This window comes from Neolamprologus multifasciatus, chromosome 23, assembly GCF_963576455.1.
Source record: "Neolamprologus multifasciatus chromosome 23, fNeoMul1.2, whole genome shotgun sequence".
In the NCBI taxonomy this organism is placed as follows: domain Eukaryota; kingdom Metazoa; phylum Chordata; class Actinopteri; order Cichliformes; family Cichlidae; genus Neolamprologus; species Neolamprologus multifasciatus.
In genome coordinates, this window is record NC_140460.1 from 2,665,245 (window position 1) to 2,673,585 (window position 8,341).

The following is an 8,341-nucleotide window of genomic DNA, read 5'->3' on the forward strand; positions in this document are numbered from 1 at the left end:
CGACCGTGGCTCAGGGGGGTTGGGAAGCGTATCTGTAACCGGAAGGTCACCGGTTCAATCCCCGGGCTCTCTGACCTGGTCGTTGTGTCCTTGGGCAAGACACTTCACCCTACCGCCTACTGGTGTTGGCAAGAGGGGCCGATGGCGCAATATGTTAGCCTCGCTTCTGTCAGTCTGCCCCAGGTGGAGTGAATGTGAGAGTGAATGAATAGTGGCATTGTAAAGCGCTTTGGGTGCCTTGAAAAGCGCTATATAAATCCAATCCATTATTAGTATTATTATTAGATGTTTTCAAATCAACATTTCATATTTTTATTTTATATATGTATCTGTTACACAATTTAAACTTTAATAACTTTACAATGAATAAAAGCCTCCGATGTAATCCTTTTGAAACTACGTTCACATAACTTTGTATTGCAATTTACATTAATGATATCGGCTGCTGAAGCTAAAGGTGTCGCTCTGCACTGTCGGGCTCTCATACAGCTTCTGACTGTTTTTACTCAGTTTGAGCTTGTGACTCTCTCGATTTTAGGGGATGTGGTTCATCATATTAGGCCTGGCAAATAGAACTTTCTGTCAGCCTTCTCAGTTTTGTATCATCTTCTGCTCAGAATGCAACATTTTGATTATTTATTTATGATAAAATTAAAAAAATATTTTCCCAAAAGTTTACATAATGAATGACATACGACACAAAAGCAAATGTACTAACTCATATCACCATCAATGAAAATAAGTTGGGGGTTTCTTATTATTATTTTACAATAATTTTAGTTCAAAGTAATTCAGAGAGTGCTGTCAGGGAACATGTTAACTATCAGAAAGGAGCGGTCAACAGGCAATTAGCCCACTTTAAAGTCCAGAAAGAGTAATTTATCATTTTTTTAAAATATAATTAAAAAATGTAATGTAAAAAAATGTAAATCTTTCTATAACTGCTAAGATAGTTTACTCTCTTTTGGACGTTGACTGCTTGCAGACTGTAGTTTTCTGGACAGAAGAGATTCATGTATGTGCTGATTTTTGATCATCCAATACTTTAATAAATACACCAAAAGATGAAGCGTTTTGACTGCTGGTTCCTAAAAGTGGATAAATGATCATGCTAACAATGGTGATAGCAAGACAATATAAAAGACCCGCCTTTAAAATATAACAACAAAAAACATAAACAAACATAAACAAACTAAAAACCAGCAACAAACAACTTAAACATTTACAAAGAAAGAATAATACAGTATCCACATCTGAACCAAAGAGTAAAACAGTGAAATGTGGATTATTAAATATTAGGTCTCTCTCCTCCAAGTCTCTGTTAGTACATGACTTAATAATTGATCAACAAATTGATTTACTCTGCCTTACAGAAACCTGGTTGCAGCAGGATGATTATGTTAGTTTAAATGAATCAACATCCCCGAGTCATTCTAACTACCAGAAATCTCGAAGCACAGGTCGAGGGGGTGGTGTGGCAGCAATTTTTCACACCAGTCTATTAATTAATGAAAGACCAAGACAGACTTTTAATTCATTTGAAAGCCTGATGCTTAACATTGTCCACCCCAGCTGTGAAACTCAGAAACCAGTCTTACTTGTTATCATCTATCGTCCACCTGGGCCTTACACAGAGTTTCTGTCTGATTTCTCAGACTTTATATCTAATTTAGTTCTGAGCTCAGATAAAATAATTATTGTGGGTGATTTTAACATCCATGTTGATGCTAAAAATGACAGCCTCAACATGGCATTTAATCTGTTGTTAGACTCAATTGGTTTCTCTCAAAATGTAAAAGAACCCACCCACCACTTTAATCACACTCTAGATCTTGTTTTAACATATGGCATAGAAACTGAACATTTAACAGTGTTTCCTGAAAACCCTCTCCTGTCTGATCATTTCTTGATAACATTTACATTTACAATAATTGATTACGCAGCAGTGGAGAGTGGACTTTATCAAAGTAGATGCCTTTCTGAAAGCGCTGTAACTAAGTTTAAGAATATAATCCAGCCACTGTTATCATCGTCAATGCCCTGTACCAACACAGAGCAGAGCAGCTATCTGAACGCTACCCCAACAGAGGTCGATTATCTTGTTAATAATTTCACCTCCTCACTATGTACGACTCTGGATACTGTAGCTCCAGTGAAAACTAAGGCCTCTAATCAGAAGTACCTGACCCCGTGGTATAATTCTCAAACACGTACCCTAAAGCAGATGACTCGTAATCTGGAGAGGAAATGGCGTGTCACAAATTTAGAGGATCATCATTTAGCCTGGAGAAATAGTTTGTTGCTTTATAAGAAAGCCCTCCGCAAAGCCAGAACAGCTTACTACTCATCACTGATTGAAGAAAATAAGAACAACCCCAGGTTTCTCTTCAGCACTGTAGCCAGGCTGACAAAAAGTCAGAGCTCTTGTGAGCCAACCATCCCTTTAACGTTAACTAGTGATGACTTCATGAACTTCTTCACAAATAAAATTTTTATCATTAGAGAAAAAATTACCAATAATCATCCCACAGATGTAATATTATCTACAGCTACTCTTAGTACCATTAATGTTAAGTTAGACTCTTTTTCTCCAATCGATCTTTCTGAGTTAACTTCAATAATTACTTCCTCCAAACCATCAACGTGTCTTTTAGACCCCATTCCTACAAAACTGCTCAAAGAAGTCCTGCCATTGATTAATTCTTCGATCTTATATATGATCAACCTATCTCTAATAATCGGCTATGTACCACAGGCCTTCAAGGTGGCTGCAGTTAAACCTTTACTCAAAAAGCCATCTCTAGACCCAGCAGTCTTAGCTAATTATAGGCCAATCTCCAACCTTCCTTTCATATCAAAAATCCTCGAAAGACAGATCATCTGCAGAGGAATGGTTTATTTGAAGAGTTTCAGTCAGGTTTCAGAGCTCATCACAGCACAGAAACAGCTTTAGTGAAGGTTACAAATGATCTTCTTATGGCCTCTGACAGTGGACTCATCTCTGTGCTTGTCCTTCTTGACCTTAGTGCAGCATTCGATACTGTTGACCATAATATCCTATTAGAGCGATTAGAACATGCTGTAGGTATTACAGGTATTGCACTGCAGTGGTTTGTATCATATCTATCTAATAGACTCCAATTTGTGCATGTAAATGGAGAGTCCTCTTCACACACTGAGGTTAATTATGGAGTTCCACAGGGTTCAGTGCTAGGACCAATTCTGTTTACATTATACATGCTTCCCCTAGGCAGCATCATTAGAAGACATAGCATACATTTTCACTATTATGCAGATGACACCCAGCTCTATCTGTCCATGAAGCCAGATAACACACACCAATTAGTTAAACTGCAGGAATGTCTTAAAGACATAAAGACTTGGATGGCCACTAACTTTCTGCTTCTTAACTCAGTTAAAACTGAGGTCATTGTACTCGGCGCTGAAAAGCTTAGAAATATGGTATCTAACCAGATTCTTACTCTGGATGGCATTACCTTGGCCTCCAGTAACACTGTGAGGAACCTTGGAGTCATTTTTGACCAGGATATGTCCTTCAATGCACATATTAAACAAATATGTAAGACTGTGTTCTTCCATTTGCGCAACATCTCTAAAATTTGAAATATCCTGTCTCAGAGTGACGCTGAAAAACTAGTTCATGCATTTATTACTTCCAGGCTGGACTACTGCAATTCATTATTATCAGGATGTCCAAAAAACTCACTGAAAAGCCTTCAGTTAATCCAAAATGCTGCAGCAAGAGTACTGACAGGGACTAGAAAGAGAGAGCATATTTCTCCTGTTTTGGCTTCCCTTCATTGGCTTCCTGTTAAATCCAGAATTGAATTCAAAATCCTGCTCCTCACATACAAGGTCTTAAATAATCAGGCCCCATCTTATCTTAATGACCTTGTAGTACCATATTGCCCTATTAGAGCACTTCGCTCTCGCTCTGCAGGCCTACTTGTTGTTCCTAGAGTATTTAAAAGTAGAATGGGAGGGAGAGCCTTCAGTTTTCAGGCCCCTCTTCTGTGGAACCAGCTTCCAGTTTGGATTCGGGAGACAGACACTATCTCTACTTTTAAGATTAGGCTTAAAACTTTCCTTTTTGCTAAAGCATATAGTTAGGGCTGGACCAGGTGACCCTGAATCCTCCCTTAGTTATGCTGCAATAGATGTAGGCTGCCGGGGGATTCCAATGATGCATTGAGTTTTTCCTTTCCAGTCACCTTTCTCACTCACTATGTGTTAATAGACCTCTCTGTATTGAATCATATCTGTTATTAATCTCTGTCTCTCTTCCACAGCATGTCTTTTATCCTGTCTTCCTTCTCTCACCCCAACCGGTCGCAGCAGATGGCCGCCCCTCCCTGAGCCTGGTTCTGCCGGAGGTTTCTTCCTGTTAAAAGGGAGTTTTTTCCTTCCCACTGTCGCCAAAGTGCTTGCTCATAGGGGGTCATATGATTGTTGGGCTTTTCTCTGTATCTATGAAGCGCCTTGAGGCGACATTTGTTGTGATTTGGCGCTATACAGTGGGGCAAAAAAGTATTTAGTCAGCCATCGATTGTGCAAGTTCCCCCACTTAAAATGATGACAGAGGTCAGTAATTTGCACCAGAGGTACACTTCAACTGTGAGAGACAGAATGTGAAAAAAAAAATCCATGAATTCACATGGTAGGATTTGTAAAGAATTTATTCGTAAATCAGGGTGGAAAATAAGTATTTGGTCAATAACAAAAATACAACTCAATACTTTGTAACATAACCTTTGTTGGCAATAACAGAGGTCAAACATTTACTATAGGTCTTTACCAGGTTTGCACACACAGTAGCTGGTATTTTGGCCCATTCCTCCATGCAGATCTTCTCAAGAGCAGTGATGTTTTGGGGCTGTCGCCGAGCAACACGGACTTTCAACTCCCGCCACAGATTTTCTATGGGGTTGAGGTCTGGAGACTGGCTAGGCCACTCCAGGACTTTCAAATGCTTCTTACGGAGCCACTCCTTTGTTGCCCAGGCGGTGTGTTTTGGATCATTGTCATGTTGGAAGACATGTAAGTTCTCACTGATGGAAGGAGGTTTTGGCTCAAAATCTCACGATACTTGGCCCCATTCATTCTGTCCTTAACACGGATCAGTCGTCCTGTCCCCTTGGCAGAAAAACAGCCCCATAGCATGATGTTTCCACCCCCATGCTTCACAGTAGGTACGGTGTTCTTGGGATGCAACTCAGTATTCTTCTTCCTCCAAACACGACGAGTTGAGTTTATACCAAAAAGTTCTACTTTGGTTTCATCTGACCACATGACATTCTCCCAATCCTCTGCTGTATCATCCATGTGCTCTCTGGCAAACTTCAGACGGGCCTGGACATGCACTGGCTTCAGCAGCGGAACACGTCTGGCACTGCGGGATTTGATTCCCTGCCGTTGTAGTGTGTTACTGATGGTGACCTTTGTTACTTTGGTCCCAGCTCTCTGCAGGTCATTCACCAGGTCCCCCCGTGTGGTTCTGGGATCTTTGCTCACCGTTCTCATGATCATTTTGACCCCACGGGATGAGATCTTGCGTGGAGCCCCAGATCGAGGGAGATTATCAGTGGTCTTGTATGTCTTCCATTTTCTGATGATTGCTCCCACAGTTGATTTTTTCACACCAAGCTGCTTGCCTATTGTAGATTCACTCTTCCCAGTCTGGTGCAGGTCTACAATTCTTTTCCTGGTGTCCTTCGAAAGCTCTTTGGTCTTGGCCATGGCGGAGTTTGGAGTCTGACTGGTTGAGGCTGTGGACAGGTGTCTTTTATACAGATGATGAGGTCAAACAGGTGCCATTCATACAGGTAACGAGTGGGGGACAGAAAAGCTTCTTACAGAAGACGTTACAGGTCTGTGAGAGCCAGGGATTTTCCTTGTTTGAGGTGACCAAATACTTATTTTCCACCCTGATTTACGAATAAATTCTTTACAAATCCTACCATGTGAATTCATGGATTTTTTTTTTACATTCTGTCTCTCACAGTTGAAGTGTACCTCTGGTGCAAATTACTGACCTCTGTCATCATTTTAAGTGGGGGAACTTGCACAATCGGTGGCTGACTAAATACTTTTTTGCCCCACTGTATAAATAAAATTGAATTGAATTGAAATTGAACATAAATGTATAATTTTGCCAGTTAACTTTTATTTAACCTTTAGCAAACAGCCAAAAAAAGCATCTAGATTAAGAATTCTCCACCATTTATGACATATTAGCTCATTATTACAGGAAATACTCAAGTTAACACGTTGCCTCTCAAGTCTGCAGCCTCTCCTGTGAGACTGAGAAAGAAAGCAGCTTTACTTCTTGCTTTCTTTGACCAGTTCTTCCACTTCCTTCATGAAGCGCAGGCAGAGCTCATCCTGCCACGGCAGAGCAACACACTGAACCGCCACAGTTAGACCCTCACCACCGGTCACTGCCTGAACACAAAACACACTCCTGTCACTTAATGCTCAGCAGCTGAACGCACCACAGTCTCCTTCATCCACCTACTGTAATAAAAAAAACATCTATAAATATTGGAGCAGAAATATACTGATGTGGTTCAGTTCTTGGTTCTGTGTAAAGTCATGTTAAGTACATAGAATTGAAGTGAATGTTCAGAGTAATACATCACATTTTTAAATAACATTCCACAGAAAAAAATTGCATTAAATTGCATTTCTTAATTTAGCTATTACAAGATAAAACTGATACTAAGGGGAAAATTAGATTCAAGCAAGTAATGTTTATTATTACTTCAACATGCACAGATGAGTAATATGGAACATCAAACAATGAGCTCTATAGCCCGAGACAGATGTGCTACAGCAGCTGATTGAAACCACATTAAAGTACACTGACGCACATTCACAAGTAATCAAAAAAAAATCTATATTTTAGACTTTACATCAGGGTCTCCTGACTTGTTGCTGCTGCATGAAAAGCTAGCCTGACACTGAGTCTAATACAACAGATTTATGTGTACGCACGTACATCTGTGATCTCACGTATTGTCAAAGTGCATGCAGCTGAATTTGTGTAGATCCACCAGTAATAATGTAATGGTGTTGGAGCACAGCTCATGTGCTGAAAACCGTGTGCTGTTCATGATCCTGGAATTACAACTGTTTAAGTGGAGTGTGATAAAACTTTAAAAGCACACTTTTACTTAATAAATTTTATCAACATAAATACATTGTTTAGTATGATGTCCATCAAAGGTCTGATTCTTCTGAGGATCAGTGCTGTCCTCCTGCCTGTTTCTCCATTTTTTTGGCCGTTTCCCTTTGAAAACTATTGCACAGGCTGTGAAACTGAAGAGCTGGAAGCAGTTTTGTTGCCGCTGGCATTGTGTGACTCGTTTAGCTTGAAGGTTAAAAGTCACCTCTGACTTCATTGAATAAATTTAGCATTAAGTGGTTTGGTAGTCAGTTTCTTGGAATGGTTAGTCTGATTAGCTATCGATCTTGCTTATCGGTTGCACTCGCACATGAGATACAATCAGCTGATTTCAATTCATTCACATTTTTCTGTATTTTATCCTCAGTTACTTTGACACAAAGGCATCTGCTGTGATGCTTACATCTCTAATAAAGTCTCACATGTGTCAACTTTGTTTTTATACATAGATATAAAAATAGGGATATGTTCTGATAAGTGATCAGAATTATAATATTTCTGGATATCTGAGTTAAAACTGAATCGACTCGAGTCAAAATCAATACGCAGCACAAATTTTACTCTTACTGCACTTTCTTTACAAAAATCTACTTTATGCCTTTTTAATGCTAAAACCCAGTTTGTCCTGACACAATGTGTTAGTAAATCTGACTCTATGTTCTCACTCAGTCTTATCTCACTGGTACATGTTGCGTACCTCTTTGAAGAGTTTGTCCCACATGTCCTGATAACAGCCCTTATAGTGCTTGAGTTCCTCCTCATCCTTTGCGGTCACTGTGGAAACAGTGACTACACCCGCAGGAAAGTTTAGGAGATTGTAGAGCATCGTGTAGCTGGCAGCATCTTAAAACGCAGAAAAGAAAAATCAATTACTTATAAAGACACAAACACTATTCTTAACCTTTACAAATGCAATTATTGTTTAATTTAAATATAATTTAGTTAATGCAGTAATGCCTTTGCTTTGCTCTTCATCCAGATGTTGTAATCCAGGTTACCTTCTAATCAAGTAATGTCTGGAGACAGTTTCATGACCCTTACTGTGTTGCACTCTGTCCTGTAATGCCCAGTTTTCTCAGCAGTAGACAAGAGCGGTCGTCCTCATCTTTGATGAAATGACTCTTTTTTTCTTCACTT